The sequence below is a fragment of the Notamacropus eugenii genome, chromosome 4, assembly GCF_028372415.1.
Source record: "Notamacropus eugenii isolate mMacEug1 chromosome 4, mMacEug1.pri_v2, whole genome shotgun sequence".
Classification (NCBI taxonomy): Eukaryota; Metazoa; Chordata; class Mammalia; order Diprotodontia; family Macropodidae; genus Notamacropus; species Notamacropus eugenii.
The window spans coordinates 109,325,971-109,343,082 of record NC_092875.1 but is presented as its reverse complement, the minus strand read 5'-3'; the positions used below and the strand labels follow the sequence as shown (position 1 = coordinate 109,343,082).

At 40.8% G+C, this 17,112-nt stretch overlaps 1 long non-coding RNA gene and 1 pseudogene across 1 annotated transcript in view; one reads left to right on the top strand and one right to left on the bottom strand.

The window, feature by feature from the left end:
* The window catches only part of LOC140500475 (uncharacterized), a 32,662-nt gene that overhangs the window by 4,827 nt on the left and 10,723 nt on the right, over positions 1-17,112 (top strand). The window contains exon 2 of the long non-coding RNA XR_011965752.1: positions 4,616-4,734. This is a non-coding gene — a long non-coding RNA (uncharacterized lncRNA). The remainder of the gene's footprint in view (positions 1-4,615; positions 4,735-17,112) is intronic.
* Positions 926-16,534, bottom strand: LOC140498712 (protein RCC2 pseudogene; annotated as a pseudogene).

Here is a 17,112-nt window from a genome sequence, read left to right as displayed (position 1 = left end):
TCTTGGTCAAAGTAGTAAGACATGGAGAGTTAGACATAGGAATAGTAGAGCTCCTGTTTGATATAGTGTTTGATGGTGGCCTCCAAATCCTGGTGGTAGTTCTGCCTCATCTGAGAATGGGCCAATGTGGTCATGGCAGGGGTGGAGGCTGTGTAGTGGCTGGGGCTGAAGTTGAGCAGGTGGTGGAGGTAGCAAAGGCAGCTGAAGCCAGGGACCAGGGGCTGGGGGTGGCTGAGCTGCTTCTGCTGCATGGAAGGGAGGATGGACTAAGTGTTGGTCAGTGGAGGTGTAGGTGGACAAGTGGGTAATGGCAGCTCTGGATAGAAATGGAGCAGCGGGTTCTGTATAAGCACTGTTGATATAGGAAACCTCAGAGACTCCCTTTCCCTGCTCTTCTGGTCGGTTGGGAGTATTGTTGAAGAGTTTCTTTGTTGATGAGTTGTATGAAGTATTTCAGAGGAACTTGGGGTTTTCCTTCCAATATTGCTTCTGTGACTACGGAAAAATAAAAGGTTGAAATCATTTAGCTGGCAAAGAGGAGCATGGATTGTGAGTTTGGGATTCTTTCAGCATCCCTTCAACATCACAGGATATTGGTGGCCATGTCTTTAGCTGTAGGTCAATTCTTGGTTTTAAAGCTTTAGAAAAGGCCAGTGTTGTTTGTATGATTAAATACCTGTTCTAGACAAAACTTAGTACTTAGGCAGCTAGATAAAAATTCAGTTGTTAGGCTGTTAGCACAAGAGCTCGCCTTGGAAAATGTCATTGTCGGAGTTCATATGAAAGCAAAACTTGCAGGAGTAGGTGTATTTAGTTGCAAAGAGCTTCTCTGGAATTTGTTTCCGTGTGGAGCAGGAGGATGCTTTTGGAGGGATTCTTGTCTTAGAGTGACATTCTTGGAAGTGGGGATTTTTACAAGGATCTCTTGGAAGGTTTTTGTTTATTTGTTTTATTTATGTTTCTTTGTTTTTGGGGGGTTTTTGTTCGTTTTTGTTTCTGGATGGAATTTCCAAGATAAAGTGGAATTTCAATGTGTCTGACTGTGCTGATCACACCAATATGAGCTCAGAATGCTCTACCACAGGTGGGGCACAGAGAGTCCATGTGAATATTTGGGGTAAATATTCCAAATTTCCGCATCCTGTGTTTGCTTTGTGCTGTCTCTAGCCTGCTTTGCTCAAAGTGCACAGCACCCTTTCTGATGTGGGCATGCCATGCTGAGTCGTCCTCTTCCAGTGTCTCCAATGTTGCACAGTCAAATCCAAAGTTCTTGAGAGTGTCCTGGCATCATTCCTTCAGGCCACCATGCGATCTCCTGCCCCTTGCAAATTCTCCATAAAAAAGTCTTTTTGGCAAGTCAACGTTATGCATTCAAACATCTTGGCCAGCCCATCAGAGTTGCACCTTCTCAAGCATAGTTTGAATACTTGGTAATTGAATTCTAGCAAGGACTTAAGTGTCTCCTAACCTATCCTACCAGGTGATCCTCAGAATCTTCCTAAGATAGTTCCAATGGAAGCGATTCAGTTTCTTGACAAGGCACTGGTAGACTTTCCTTGTTTCACAAGGACACAACAATGAGGTCATCACAATGCCTTTGTAGAGTTTAAGTTTGGTCGTCAGTCTGATACCTCTTCTTTCCCAAACTTTTCTTCAGAGCCTTCCAAACACTGAGCTAGCTCTGTCAATGTGCGCATCCACCTCATTGTCAATGTGTTCATCCCTGGAAAGTACACTACCAAGATAAGTGAACTTACTCACAGCTTTCAAAACTTCTCCAATTGTTGTAACCAATGGTTTCACTTACAAATAGTGTGGAGGTGGCTGATGGAGCACCTGTGTTTTTTGGTATCAATTATTAGGCCAAAATTAGCACAAGCAACAGAGAATTGATCCGTGTTTTGTTGCATCTCACCTTCAGAGGCTGCATCGAGTACACAATCATCTGCAAACTGAAAATTATGCTCCAACACTCCTTCCACTTTGTTCTTGGCTTGTAGCCTTTTCAAATTGAAGAACTTGTCATCAGTACAGTTGTAGACCTTGAGGTTATGCTCATCCTCATTGAAAACATTAGTCAACATGGTTGAAAACATCATGCTAATAAGCATGGGAACAAGTATACAGCCCTGTTTCACTCCACCGGTGAGTGGGAAGTCCTGAGAGCTTTGCCCATTGTCCAGAAGCAAGGAAAACATGCCATGGTGAAATTGATATAAAATATTGATGAACTTCTTTGGGCAATCAAATTTTGACATAACTTTCCTTAATCCCTCGCCAGTAACAGTGTCAAAGGCATTGGTCATATCTACAAATGGTATCCATCAACATACTCATCAGAACAAATGGAAGCATAATTTTCATCAACAGAATAGAAATGAATCAGCTGCCTGTTGAATGAAACAAGACATGATGAAGAGTATTTGCTCAACTCAGTTCAATTCAGTTCAATTTAAGAAATATCAATCATGCAACCTCAATGTAGCCAGGATGCCTTTGTCAATGGAAGTCTGTGTAGGTCAGTGGAGAGAACATTTGATTGCATAGCAGAAGCCTGTCCTTGAATTCTGGATCCCAGCTGTTAAAGTACCATGTGACATTCAGAAAGACATTTCTCCACTTTGAGGGTTGGAGTCATTCTTCCCTAGGAGCTGGTTTGCAGAATTTAGATTTGGGCTCAAATACCCAGGTTTAATTTTCTCATCTTCTGCAGCATGAAGACAATGACATTGGAAGCTCAACATGATTGTTAGGAGGACAAAGTTTGCAAATATTAAAATTTATGTTTTTTTTGTAGAAAATTTCTTCATTTTTCAAATAAGAGTTGACTGAGATAACCCTTAATGTCCATACCACCACACTATGGTGTTAAATTTCTTTCAAGTGTAATCTGTTCCCTCACCCAAGGTCTCTTCTGGCTTCTAGGAATTTTTATTTTCATAATTGACCTCTGCAGGAACCTGGAAATATTTCACTCTGACACAACGTACCAACAATATCTCAATAGATATAAAATGTGGATAAATCTTCAGAGACAAGATTTTTATATATTCAGCAGAGATTCAGAGCTGATAATGACATGTCCCCTGATTCTTTTGAGGCTGAAAAGAAAAGAAATTCTTAAGTCATGATACTTGTCTTGTCACCAAGCACAAACTATTATGAGTTCAGCAGGTGAAAGCATAGTATTCCTAATGCCCTGAAAATGCTGTCCTCTGGTAGGTAGCTTAAGTAAGGGTATCAAGGGAATCTACAGACACAGGTGGCATGGGAAATATTCTACTAAAGAGAAAACAGGACACCTACCATTGTTAGATCTATTTAAAACCAAGAGAATTCCACAGCAGAACTGTAGTATTTAATTGCTCAGTGAAGAAGTGTAAGAAATTTTAGACTTGTAAAATGTGAAAGAATCCTTAAGATCTCTTATTCAACCTGTCAATTTTGAATATTAAAGACTCAAGGCCCAGAAAGGTCACCTAGAGGGTAAGTGTAAGATCTCAGACGTGAGCCTGGGCCCACACTTTCTCAGCTCCTTGTGTTCTCTGCTCTACCTCTTCTTGCTATTGTTCACTTGTGTCTGACTGTGGCCATGTGGACCATACAGTCTTTGGGGTTTTCTTGGCAAAAATAATGGAGTGGTTTGCCATTTCCAAACCCCAGTAGATTAAGGAAACTGGAGGTTAAGTGAATTGCCCAGGGTGATAGAGTTGGTAGGGCCTGAGGTTGAATTTGTACTCAGGTCTTCTGATCCCAGACTCAACTCTCTATGTACTGATAGATGCCCTACTCCCTGATTTGATACAGCCTTATCATAGGATAATTGACCAGGTATATATCCCATTCATGGCCTTCCCTATTCCCCTAAGGGACAACCAGAAACTAGAGAAAATCAACTAAGCTCCAAGTGTTCATCTATTCACCCCTTCCCCAGACATGATTGCATAAGAACAGGGTCTTCAGAAAGAAAATCCCCTTACCTCAGGGAATAAATTGTAGAGTTTTCAGCTCCATGCAAAGAGAAGACTTTCTAATAATGAGGGCTGTCCAAAATGCAATGAGATTCCTGAGGTCATCCTGGGTGATCATTATTGTGGTGATCTTTAAAGGTTTCAGATAAGCATCGATTAGGGATATTGGCTTGATATTTGGTTTTTTTTTTTTTTGGATGAGTAACTAGTCACTTCATTGAGATGTAAATGTGGTAATTTTTTGGTACAACTTATGGCTAGATAACCAAAATATACGTGCACTGAAAGATAGGAAGGGTCATGCACACAGTTCCCAGATGTGGGGGAAGCCAAGTTGGCTGAGCTCTCATTGTCACTGTCCCCAAGGATGTGCTTGTCAAAAAGATATTCCTCTGTGATAGAATCTGGGGCTGTCATTTTGCCCAGGTTGGCTACGTGATCACCCAGTTGTGTGATGGACATTACCTGTTCGTCCAAATAGTGGGTTTAGATGAAATCACATAAATGGGGTCATTCTTGTCATTTGTTAACTTGTACAATTCCAGTAATGACTGACTGACATTTTTTTCCAAGTACAGAGGACATTCCACTGCATTCAGCCTACTCTTTCAGTCACCTTGGTGTGACTTCTTGATGTGTTGCAGGAAGATGGGGCTGCCAAGCTGGTTCTGGAGTTTCATCAGCTTCTCAGCATGCTCCCTTTCCTCCTGAGACTGGTAGAGGAAGTACTTCACAAAGTTCTTCAATGATACATCATCTTGGTGTAAGTAGTAAGACATGGAGAGATAGACATGGGAGGCATAGAGTTCCCGTTTGATGTAGCAGTTGATGGCAGCTTGCAAGTCCTGGTGGTAGTTCTGCTGCACCTGAGAGGAGGCCGATTGTTGTCATGGCAGCAGTGGAGGCTGTGCAGTGGCTGGGGCTGAAGTTGGGGAAGTTGTAGAGGCAGCTATGGCAGCTGAAGCCAGGATCCAGGAGCTCGGGGCAGGTGAGCTGCTTCTGCTGAATCAAAGGGAGGAGGGAGGAAGTGTTGGTTATTGGAGGTGTAGGTGAACAGGTAGGTAAGGGCACCTGTGGGGAAAAATGGAGGAGTGGGTTCTGTATAAGCACTGTGGAAGTAGGAAACCTCAGAGACTCCCTTTCCCTACTCTTCTGGTCCATTGGGAGTATTGTTGAAGAGTCTCTTTGTTGATGAGTTATATGAATTATTTCAAGGGAACCTGGGGTTTTCCTTCCAATATTGATTCTGCAACTCTGGAAAAATAAAAGTTTGAAATCATTTACCTGGCCAAGAGGAGCATGGATTGTGAGTTCATGGTTCTTTCAGCATCCCTTCAACATCACAGGATATTGGAGGCCATATATTTAGCTGTAGGTCAATTCTTGGTTTTAAAGCTTTAGAAAAGTCTCATGTTGTTTCAATGATTAAATACCTGTTCTAGACAAAACTTAGTACGTAGGAAACTAGATGAAAATTCAGTCGTTAGGCTGTTAGCACAATAGCTAGCCCTGGAAAATGTCACTGTTGGAGTCAATATGAAAGGAAAACTTGCATGAGTAGGTGTATTTAGCTGCAAAGAGCCTCTCTAGAATCTTTTTCCATGTGGAGCAGGAGGATCCCTTTAGAAGAGGGATTCTTTTTTTATAGTGACATTCTTCAAAGTGGGGAATTTTAAAAGGATGCTCTTGGAAGAAGGTTTTTTCTTTTTTAGTTTTTATGACTTTGGTTTTTTGGTTTTTTTTGTTTTTTTGGATGCAATTTCCAAGATGAAATGGAATTTTAGTGTGTCTGACTGTGGCTGAATACACCAATATGAACTGACAATGCTCTGCTACAGGTGGGACTCAGAGAGTCCATGTGAATATTTGAGGTGAATATTCCAAATTTCTGTTTCCTGCATTTGCTTTGTGCTGCCTCAATCCTGCTTTGCTCAAAGCGTACGGCACCCTTTCTGATGTGGGCCTACCATGCTGAGCCGTCCTGTGCCAGTGTCTCCAATGTTGCATAGATAAATCCACAGTTTTTGAGAGTGTACTGATATCATTCCCTGTGGCCACCATGTGATCTCCTGTCCCATGTGAAATCTCCATATAATAATCATTTTGGCAAGCTAACATTTGGCATTCAAACATCTAGGCCACCCCATCAGAGTTGCACCCTCTCAAGCATAGTTTGAATACTTGGTAATTCAGTTCTAGCAAGGACTCCAGTATCTCCTACCTTATCCTGCCATGTGATCCTCAGAATCTTCCTAAGATAATTCCAATGGAAATGATTCAGTTTCTTGGCATGGCACTGGTAGACTTTCCTTGTTTCAGAAGCACACAACAATGAGGTCATCACAATGGCTCTGTAGACTTTCAGCGTGGTAGTCAGTCTGATACCTCTTCTCTCCCAAACTTTTCTTCAGAGCCTCCCGAACACTGAGCGAACTCTAGAAATGTGTGCATCAACCTCATTGTCAATGTGTTCATCCTTGGAAAGTACAGTACCAAGAGAAGCGAACTTATTCACAGCTTTCAAAACTCCTCCATTTGTTGTAACTGATGCTTTCATGTACAGATAGTGTGGTGGTGCCTGATGGAACACCTGTGTTTCTTTGGTATTAATTAATAGGCCAAAATTAGCACAAGCAACAGAGAATTGATCCATGCTTTGTTGCATCTCATCTTCAGAGGCAGCACTGAGTCCACAATCATCTGAAAACAGAAAATAATGCTCCAAAACTCCCTCCACTTTGGTCTTCGCTTTTAGTCTTTTCAAATTGAAGAATTTGCCATCAGTACGGTAGTAGACCTTGAGGTCGTGCTAATCCTCATTGAAAGCATTAGTCAACATGGCGGAAAACATCATGCTAATAAGCATGGGAAGAAGCAGACAGCCCTGTTTCACTCCACTGGTGACTAGGAAGTCACGAGAGCTTTGTCCATTGTCCAGAACCAGAGCAAACATGCCATCACAAAATTGACATACAATATTAATGAACTTCTTTGGGCAATCAAATTTTGACTTAACTTTCCTTAATCCCTCACCAGTAACAGTGTCAAAGGCCTTGGTCAGATCTACAAATGTTATCCATCAACATACTGATCAGAACAAATGCAAGCATAGCTTTCATCCACAGAATAGAAATGAATCAGCTGCCTGTTGAATGAAGGAAGACATGATGAAAAATATTTGCTGAACTCAGTTCAATTCAGTTCAATTAAACAAATATTATTTATGAAAACTAAATGCAGCCAGGAAGCCTTTGTCAGTGGAAGTCTGGTAGGTCAGTGGAGACAACACTTGATTGCATATCAGAAGCTTGTCCTTGAATTCTAGATTCCAGCTATTAAAGTACCATATGACATTCAGAAAGGTATTTGAGGTTTGGAGTCATCCTTCCCTAGTAATTGGTTTGCAGAACTTGGATTTGGGCTCAAATACCCAGGTTTAATTTTCTCATCTGTAGCATGAAGACAATGTCATTAGCAGCTCAACATGATTCTTAGAAGGAAAACATTTGCAAATATTAAAATTTTTGGTTTTTTGGAGAAAATTTCTTCATTTTTCAAATAAGCGTTGACTTCCATAACCCCTGAAGTCCATTCCACCACAACATCATGTTAAATTCTTTCAAGTGTAATCTACTCTCTCACCCAAAGTCTCTTCTGTCTTCTAGGAATTTTCATTTTAATAATAAACCATTGCAGGAACCTGGAAATATTTCACTCTGACACAATGTACCGATAATACCTCAACAGACATAAAATGTGGAAAAATCTTCAGAGATAAGATTTTCATATATTCAGTAGAGATGCAGACCTGATAATGACTTGTTCCCTGGCTCTTTTGAGGCTGAAAAGAAAAGAAATTCTTTAGACATGACACCTGTCTTATCACCAAGGACAAACTATTGTGAGTTCAGCAGGTGAAAGCATAGGATTCCTGATGCCCTGACAATGCTGTCCTCTGCTAGGGAGCTTAGGTAAAGGAATCAAGGGAATCTGCAGACATAGGTGGGAAGGGAAATATTCTACTAAAGAGAAAACAGGACACCTACCCTTGTTAGATCTACTTAAAACCAAGAGAATTCCATAGCAGGAATGTAGTATTCAATTGCTCAGTTAAGAATTTAAAGAAATTTTAGAGTTGTAAAATGTGTAAGAGTTCTTAAGCTCTCTTATTCAACCTGTCAGTTTTCAATATTAGAGACTCAAGGCCCAGAAAGGTCACCCAGCTAGTAAGTGTAAGATCTCAGACTTGAGCCCGGGCCCACATTTTCTCAGCTCTTTGTGTTCTCTGCTATAACTCTTCTGGGTGCTGCTCACTTGTATCTGACTATGGGCATGTGGACCATACAGTCCATGGAATTTTCTTGGCAAAAATAATGGAGTGGTTTGCCATTTCCAAACCCCAGTGGATTAAGGAAAATGAAGATTAAGTGAATTTTTCAGGGTGATAGAGCTGGTAGGGTCCGAGGCTGAATTTGTACTCAGGTCTTCCGATCCCAGGCTCAACACTCTATCTACTGAAAAATACCCTACTCCTTGCTTTAACATAGCCTTATCATATGAAAATTTGCCAGGTCTATGTCCCATTCACAGCCTTCCCTATTCCCCTAAGGGACAACCAGAAACCAGAGAAACTCAACTAAGCTCCAAGTGTTCATGTATTAACCCCTTCCCAGAAATGATTGCAATATGAACAGGGTCTTCAGAATCAAAATCCACTTACCTTAGGGAATAAATTGTAGAGTTTTCAGCTCCAAGCAAAGAGAAGGCTTTCTAGTAATGAGTGCTGTCCAAAATGCAATGGGATTCTTCAGGTCATCCTGGGTGATCTTCATCATTTTGGTGATATTGAAAGGTCTGAGATAAGCATTGATTGGGGATATTAGGGTTGTTTTTCATTTTTTTTGCTTGTTTTTCTTTTTTTTTTATTATTGCCTAGTCACTTTATTTAGATGTATATGGTGGTAGTTTTTTGGTAGAAATTACGGCCAGATAACCAAAATATGCATGCACTGAAAGACAGTAAGAGTCATGCCCACATTTCCCAGGTGTGTGGGAAGCCAGGCTGGCTTAGATCTCATTGTCACTGTGCCCAAGGGTGTGCTTGTCCAAAAGATATTCCTCTGTGCTAGAATCTGGGGCCCCCATTTTGCCCAGGTTGGCCACTTGATCACCCAGTTGTTTGATGGACTTTACCTGTACGTCCCATAGTGGGTTTCGATGAAATCACATACATGGGGTCATTCTTGTCATTTGTCAGCTTGTGCAATTCCAGTAATGACTGATTGACATTTTTTTCCAAGCGCAAAGCACATACCACTGCATTCAGCCCACCCTTTCAGTCACCTTGGTGTGACTTCTTGATGTGTTGCAGCAAGATGGGCTACCAAGCTGGTTCTGGAGTTTCATCAGCTTCTCAGCATGCTCCCTTTCCTCTTGAGACTGGTAGAGGAAGTACTTCACAAATTTCTTCAATGCTACATCATCTTGGTGTAAGTAGTAAGACATGGAGATTTAGACATAGGAGGCGTAGATTTCCCATTTGATCTATCAGTTGATGGCAGCTTCCAAGTCCTGGTGGTAGTTCTGCTGCACCTGAGAGGGGGCCGACATGGTCATGGCAGCAGTGGAGGCTGTGCAGTGGCTGGGGCTGTAGTTGGGGAAGCAGTAGCGGCGCAATGGCAGCTGAGGCCAGGGGCCAGGAGGTGGGGGTGGCTGAGCTGCTTCTGCTGCATCAAAGGGAGGAGGGACAAAGCATTGGTTAGTGGAGGTGGAGGTGGACAGGTAGGTAAGGGCACCTCTGAGGAGCAATCGAGGAGTGGGTTCTGTATAAGCACTGTGGAAGGAGGAAACCTCAGAGACTCCCTGTCCTTGCTCTTCTGGTCCATTGGGGGTATTGTTGAAGAGTCTCTTTGTTGATGAGTTATATGAATTATTTCAGAGGAACTTGGGGTTTTCCTTCCAATATTGATTCTGTGACTGGGAAAAATAAAAGGCTGAAATCGTTCAGGTGGCAAAGAGGAACATGATTGTGAGTTCAGGATTCTTTCAGCATCCCTTCAACATCACAGGATATTGGCGGCCATGTATTTAGCTGTAGATCAATTCTTTGTTTTAAAGCTTTAGAAAAGGCTCCTGTTGTTTCTATGATTAAATGCCCGTTCTAGACAAAGGTTAGTACTTTGGAAACTAGATAAAAATTCAATTATTAGGCTGTTAGCATAATAGCCAGCCCTGGAAAATGTCACTGTTGGAGTCAATATGAAAGCAAAACTTGCATGAGTAGGTGTATTTAGTTGCAAAGAGCCTCTCAGGAATCTGTTTACATGTGGAACAGGAGGATGCGTTTGAAAGAGGGATTCTTTTTTTACAGTGACATTCTTGGAAGTGGGGATTTTTACAATGATGCTCTTGGAAGGTTTTTTGTGTTTTTTGTTTTTCTTTTTTTAGGAATGCTAAGTCGTCAACTAAGAAGCAATATTTTAGCTGGACATTTGGGTTGGGAGAAGGGAGAAAAGAGAGAAAGGGAGTCAGTAAAGCTTTGGAGATCATACAGTAAAAACGTAGTCAATGTTGAATTTGCGTATAAAATGCAACCTTGGGAAGACCAACACATAAGAGCATCGGGCAACGTTTCACTGAGTAATCTCTTCTCATCTGTCTTGTTTGTGTTCCAAGGCACACTGGCAATGTCTACTGCCTGGAGGAGCCTGGAAAGCCTGTAGCAATGAATTTCCCTTCAGAATTGTGTCCCAGCTGACCACATTCAGGGCACCCAAAGGAGCAGAAGTTTTCTTTGCAGTCTGTTATCATGCTGAATTCAGCCTCACAAGTCACTTTGGTATTTGGCTGGCCATTGTACATTATCTGGGCAGGCCTGAGAATGGCATTGTTTTGGTTGCCAAGGCGAAGTTGCCCCATCTTGTTCTCTCCAAATGGAAACATGAAGTCAGTTTCTGTCAAAGCCAGAGTGTGTTTCCTACCACAGTCAGTGGACTCCATCACTTCCTTGCTGAGCACTTCCATGAATGTGGGGGCTTCCACTCTCTTGGTATCACCATGTCCCATCTGCCACTTCTCATTTCGATTCCAGCTCCACAGCTTTCCTTCTGTGTCGATGAGTTGACTGTGACCAGCACAGGGGTCAGAGACCATTGTCCAAACCTGGATCCTGTACAGACAGCCATTTCTGTGTGGCCCCCATAAGTTTTGCCTTAGATTGCTGTAAGAAGTTTGCTGTTTAGTCACTTCCTCCTGACCAATGAGGACCCAGTTGGTCAACCCCAATATCCAAAGCTGCCCTCTGCATTTAAAGCCTAGTTTGGGGGTGGGGGAGTTAATGGAGAGAGGGAAAAAGCCTGTGTCTCTCACTCCTGGCCCCCAGTCATGATCCTCTCCTTTGTGTGCTCCACCTCTGTGATGACCAAGAAGGAGTTTTACAAGGATGCTGGAGATTCTTGGAGGAGGAGGTTGAAGCAGGGGAAGACAGTGACATGGCGTTTGACATCCCAGCAGAGGCCTCCTGGATTTAAAGATTTTATGGCTTGTGAGAATCCTCCTCCCCTCTTGCTGAGGCCAGGAGAATAACACCCAGGCAGCTGAACTGACTCAGTTCCTAGAGGTCCCCAGTGCCTGAGGCCCTGGCTTGAGACATAGTTGTACCACCTTCCTTCTGTCCAGGAACACCCCACCACCCAAGTTGGGAGCAGTGGAGACAGAAGCTCCAAACCCTCCGTGTATCTGAGGTGATCAACAAAGGTGAGCCAGACAGCAAGGTGAGCGACCTTTAGTGGAGAGCAGAGGAGCAAGTTACTACCCTTCCATGTTCCCCTGCAGCTGAGGGTTGAGACAGGGCTAGACTCATAACCTTCAGTACCTACAGATTGAGAGAAGGTGTGGTGTTTTCCCTTGGGACATGGGCACTGAAAGATTTTGGTGTTAATGAGTTTTCCTGAACTTACCCTATTAGCTAGCTCTTTCCATTCCTAGATTATTTATATACCTATCAACATCTATATCCATATCCCTATCTACATCTCTATATTCATATCTATATCTATGCACATATATTCATATCCATATCTATGTCTATGTCCCTATCTATATATCTCAGTCTAATCTCCATGTTTCTATTTCCATATCTCTGTCCAATCTGTATCTTTACCTATATTTATCTATATCTACATTCTTGTCCATATCTATAGCTAATCTCTATCTGTATCTACATATCTATATCAGGGTATCAATATTCATATCCATATTTATATCTGAGTCCCTATCTATTTCCCTGTCTAACCTGTGTACATTCCTATTTCCATATATATATATATTCAATCTATATCTGTACCTATACCTATCTTCACGTATATTTATATTCATGTTCACGTCAATATCACATCTATATCTATATTTGTTTGTATCTATATCCATATCTCTATCTGTATCTATCTATATCATATCTGTATGTGTATCTATATCCATGTGCATATCTTTATATCCCTATTCATATGTAACTTGTATCTCAAATGTATATCTATATTCATGTCCATATCTATATCTAATCTCTATTTACGACTGTATCTACCTATATCCATACATAAACATACACATGCACCAGTATGTAAGTCTGCCACAGGTATGTGTATGTACATATTTTCTTTCCATGGATTTAAATTCTTAACACCTGTTCAAGGACAAGACAAGAGATTGTGAAGTAATGACAAAAGTTTCCTTGGTTAATGTGTTTTTCTTCCATTACATATTTGATCATAATATCCCCTTCCCCTCACACTGTAGATTCACCTAGGCTTTTTAAAAGCAGTAATGAAAAAAATATATTTTACCATGTTTTTTTCTCTCATTTGCATAAATATTCAGTTGCTAAACTCAGCTCACTCTGTGGGGGGGAGTTCAAGATTTCTGGCAGGAGAGATAATCAGAAATGATCTCAGTTCTTTCCTAAGAAAATTTCTAAAATGACGTGAGGGGTGGTTGCTTTCTTTTAAAAATCTGTTTTAAATTCTCAGTAAGAACCAAGAAGGGATATTTATTAAAACGTATAATTTTTTCATCCTAACTTACATAAAGCAGTCTTTGTGCTCCTGTGTATGACTCTTTAGTTAAAGAAGTTTCCTCATTAAATACCTTTGCTTTCTCATTTTCCCATATTTATTGATGAATATAGGAGTGAAATACTTCTCCCCATCCATTTCAGGGAGAAATGGGAGAAAACAACACCAAAAATCACTATTCCTTTTTGTATCCTCTGTAAAATGTATGTTTCCTTGTTTTCTGCTAAATCTACTTTTCTATGAAATGAGGGCAATGAGGTGGCTGCTGGGCTGGAGTCAAGGCTACCTAAGTTCAAACCTGGCCCCTGGCAGTTTACTGGTGTGTCCTGGGCAAGACAGTAAAATGAAAGTAGTAATACCCATATCCTACAGTTGTTGTGACGATCAAAGGAAATATTGGTTAAGAGATTAGCACAGTGTCTTGCTCGTAGTGGTGCTTAATCCAAAGTGTGCGGAAATGAAATTGATGGTTTCTCACACACACACACACACACACACACACACACACACAGACATATTTACTAGAAGAAATTAGAGGTAGATAAAGTCATTGCCAAGGACTGAACCAATGAATTTCATATGTGTATGTATGTACACCGTCATATATTTAAATGTCTTATGATTTCTATTATTTTAGTCAGAAAAAATCTTCTGGTAGAATAAAGCATATGTATACGAATACATAAAACAAAATATATGTTACTCATTATTTGAGTACTCATTATCTGAGGCCTCAAAATTATAAGGCTCCATGTTGCTTGAGCCTGGCTTTGTTTGATGGTAGCTGATTAGGCAATGCCCAGGGAGAAAACTTCTACCAATCAGAGGATCAGCAATTATCTTGAAGTTTATAGTGACAGAATATTGCCCAGAGGATTGAAAGGTGAAGTTAACTGTCTAGTGTGTTTTATTGGCAGAATCTGAACTCAGACTTTCTTGTTCCAGAGTCCAGTCTGTTATCCTGCCTCCCCTGGAAGTTCCTGAAGGAAACCACAATTGTAACATGAATATATGTTCCCGAATTCACCACCTATAAAATTAGGTGCTACCATCCCCACTTAACACTAACATATTTCCAACAACATCCTGTTTTGTCTTTGTCTGATCAGGTGACCCTGGACAAGTCATTTTTCCTTTATTGCCTCAACTGTAAAATGGGGATGATAATAGCAGCTCCCTCTCCCAGTTGTGGGAATCACATGAAGTAATTGTAAACTGCTCATCAAGGGCTTAGCATTGTGCCTGGCACAGAGTTAATTGCTACGTAAATGGGAGTTATTCTTATCATCACTATTATTATTTCTACATACAGGAAAAGAACCAAGCCCCACCATTACACTGTTGCAAGCTTCAGGGAGTTTCCTATGTGCTACTTGCACTTATACCACTAGGCGTCAGCAGTGGGTCTAATGCCAGACACCCTCAGACCTAGAGCCACACCCCTTGAACTGAAAGCACTTTGAGAGCCCTATTCCTGACTGGAGGAGACCAAGGGCTAACCCTCAGATTTTGTCCCACTAATGTTTGCTTGAAATGTGTTCCATTTGTGTATGGTTAGTTTTCTTATTGCTTTGCAGTCCCCTCTAACTTACTCTTACCAGGACATAAGAGGCATCTATTTAGCATTTGCTGATAATAAATGGGGAAGAGTCCCTGAATGCCAATTCAACGGTTTTTCTATTTTAAGTAAACGAGTGTTTTTCACCACTACCATGTGATGGCAAACATTGATAATGACATGGCGCCTCTTTGGAGCAATACGTTTATCTCCTCCACAGTCACTCATCTTTGAGTCCCAACTCGTGAACCAGCCTTTTCACATGCAACACAAAGACAGAAGCACCTTCTCCCTCATACAAAAAAGCACTGATGAACTAAGCAGAGGTTCCTGAGTATTCTCCAAGGAAACCCTCAAATTGTACAACTCACTCCTGCAAGTATTCCAACAACACAACTTTGTGATGTTCCATTTTCAGGAATTATAGAAGATCAAAAACTGGTCACTTGACCATTTGAATTAACTTCCTAAATTTCTCCACCTCAGTTCTCTGCCAATGTGATTTTATTTCAATGACATATAATCACAGACTGAAAGGTCCCTTGGTCAAGGCAGGTTCACCCCTGAACGTGTCCATCGCTTCCCTTAATGAATTTCTCAAAATATTTTGTTGACAGCCTCGTTATCATGAGCAGTTATTGTCAAGGGAGAATCAGAGAATTTCCAAATTAAAAGAAACCCAGTCACCACTTAATTCAAACTACATACTTGATAACATATGATGATTGTCACTTAACTGTCAACCTCTGGTTAAAGACTTCCAACAAGACCTTCCACTACCAACAATGGCAGTCATTCCACTTTTGGATAGCTCCAATTCCTTCAGCATTTTTCTTTAGCTCAAACTCAAATTTAGGCTTAATGTATACATTGATTTCAGGTCTGCCCTTGGGGGTCAAACAAAACAAATCTAATTTCTCTTGCATATTTTGGGCCTTTCATGTACTTAAAGAGAATTATTCTATTACTTCCTGCTCCAATCTTGCCAGGATAAACACTTTAACCACTTGTTCAGCCAATCTCAAGGTATCATGTGTTACAAGCTCTTTATTATGAAAATTAACCATATCTGGATACTGTCCTGCCCATCAACATCCTTCTGAAAATGTGGGCTTCAGCAAAGAACACCAGACTATTCTTTGGATTTGACCAAGGGATGACCACCTCCTTATTCCAAAAGCTTTACCTCTCTTTACATTACAAATTCACTAATCCTCTCAGATCTTTTCCCAGGCAAAGTGCTCAATATATAGTACCTCAGAATTTTATTTCTGAAATGCAAGTGTCAGATTTACAATATTGAAATTAATCTTATTATAATAAGCACAATATTCAAAGCCAATTAAGATCCCTTCCATTCTTTCTTTTCCTTTTAAAAAAATATCAGGACAGTATTTATTCTTCTGAAAGCCTTCCTTTGCTAAACAGTCTTACAAATATCAGTGACTGGTTCAGCAATCTTACCTAGCAACTGTATCAGTTCCCAGGGATGTACTTTTCTTAGGCTCCACGATTCTAATTCATCAAGGATATGTCTGACATCTTTACTTAATTTGCTAATGAAATAAATTTGTATAAATTTATGAATATAGAGTATATGTTTCCTAATTGGTACCAATTTGCTAATGAGCCATCTTGATTCTGTCCCTTCTTCTTCAAAGGTTTCTCAAGCAGAGAAAAATGAAAGAGTAATAACTGGGCAGCTCTGTCTTTTTTCTACCTTTGTCCAGTTTTATCTCATCTGCTCTGGGTAATGGGCAGCAATCCCTAGTTTCATCTTCATCTGAGACTTTCCCTTCTGATCCTTCCCCTTGCCATGACCGTTTCTCTTCAGCTGATGAGGGCTCCTCTTGTCTTGACAGCTCTCTTGGTCCACTCTCAATTCCTGCTTTGATTCTCTTCGCAAAGACGTCTGCTACGTTGTACGTAGGCAACATGTGGTTCCAAGGTGTTTATTGTCAATGTGGGGACCTGCCTGGGATCCTGGACAATCTTGTAGACTCTCAAGTTGCACAGATTTCCATCTTCTTGGTCTTCGATGGCTTCCTATGGATCTATGATCATGTGTGGTCCTGTCACATCAAGATTTCTTACCACAACTACATAATAGGCTGAAGACCTCAACAATGATCTGTGTTCTCCACACGTTTGCCCTTTAGGTGGGACTCCTTCCAATATGTCATCTTCCCATTCATGCTATGTCTCTATGAGTGAATATGCCTTGGTTTTGTGGAGCGTACTTGCACTTTTTATTTTTTTACTGCATTACTCCATTGGTAAGATTTACTTTTTTGCTTACTTTATAGGTATATTCCTTTTACAAGCTTATTCCCTTTTTTACTACTAATATTACTGCTACTGCTACTACTACTACTACTACTAGTACTACTACTACTACTACTACTACTACTACTTATATTAATATTCCTACCTCTACTACGATTCCTACTACAACCACTACTACTGCTACTACTACTACTACTACTAGTACTTATATTTCTATTCCTACCACTAC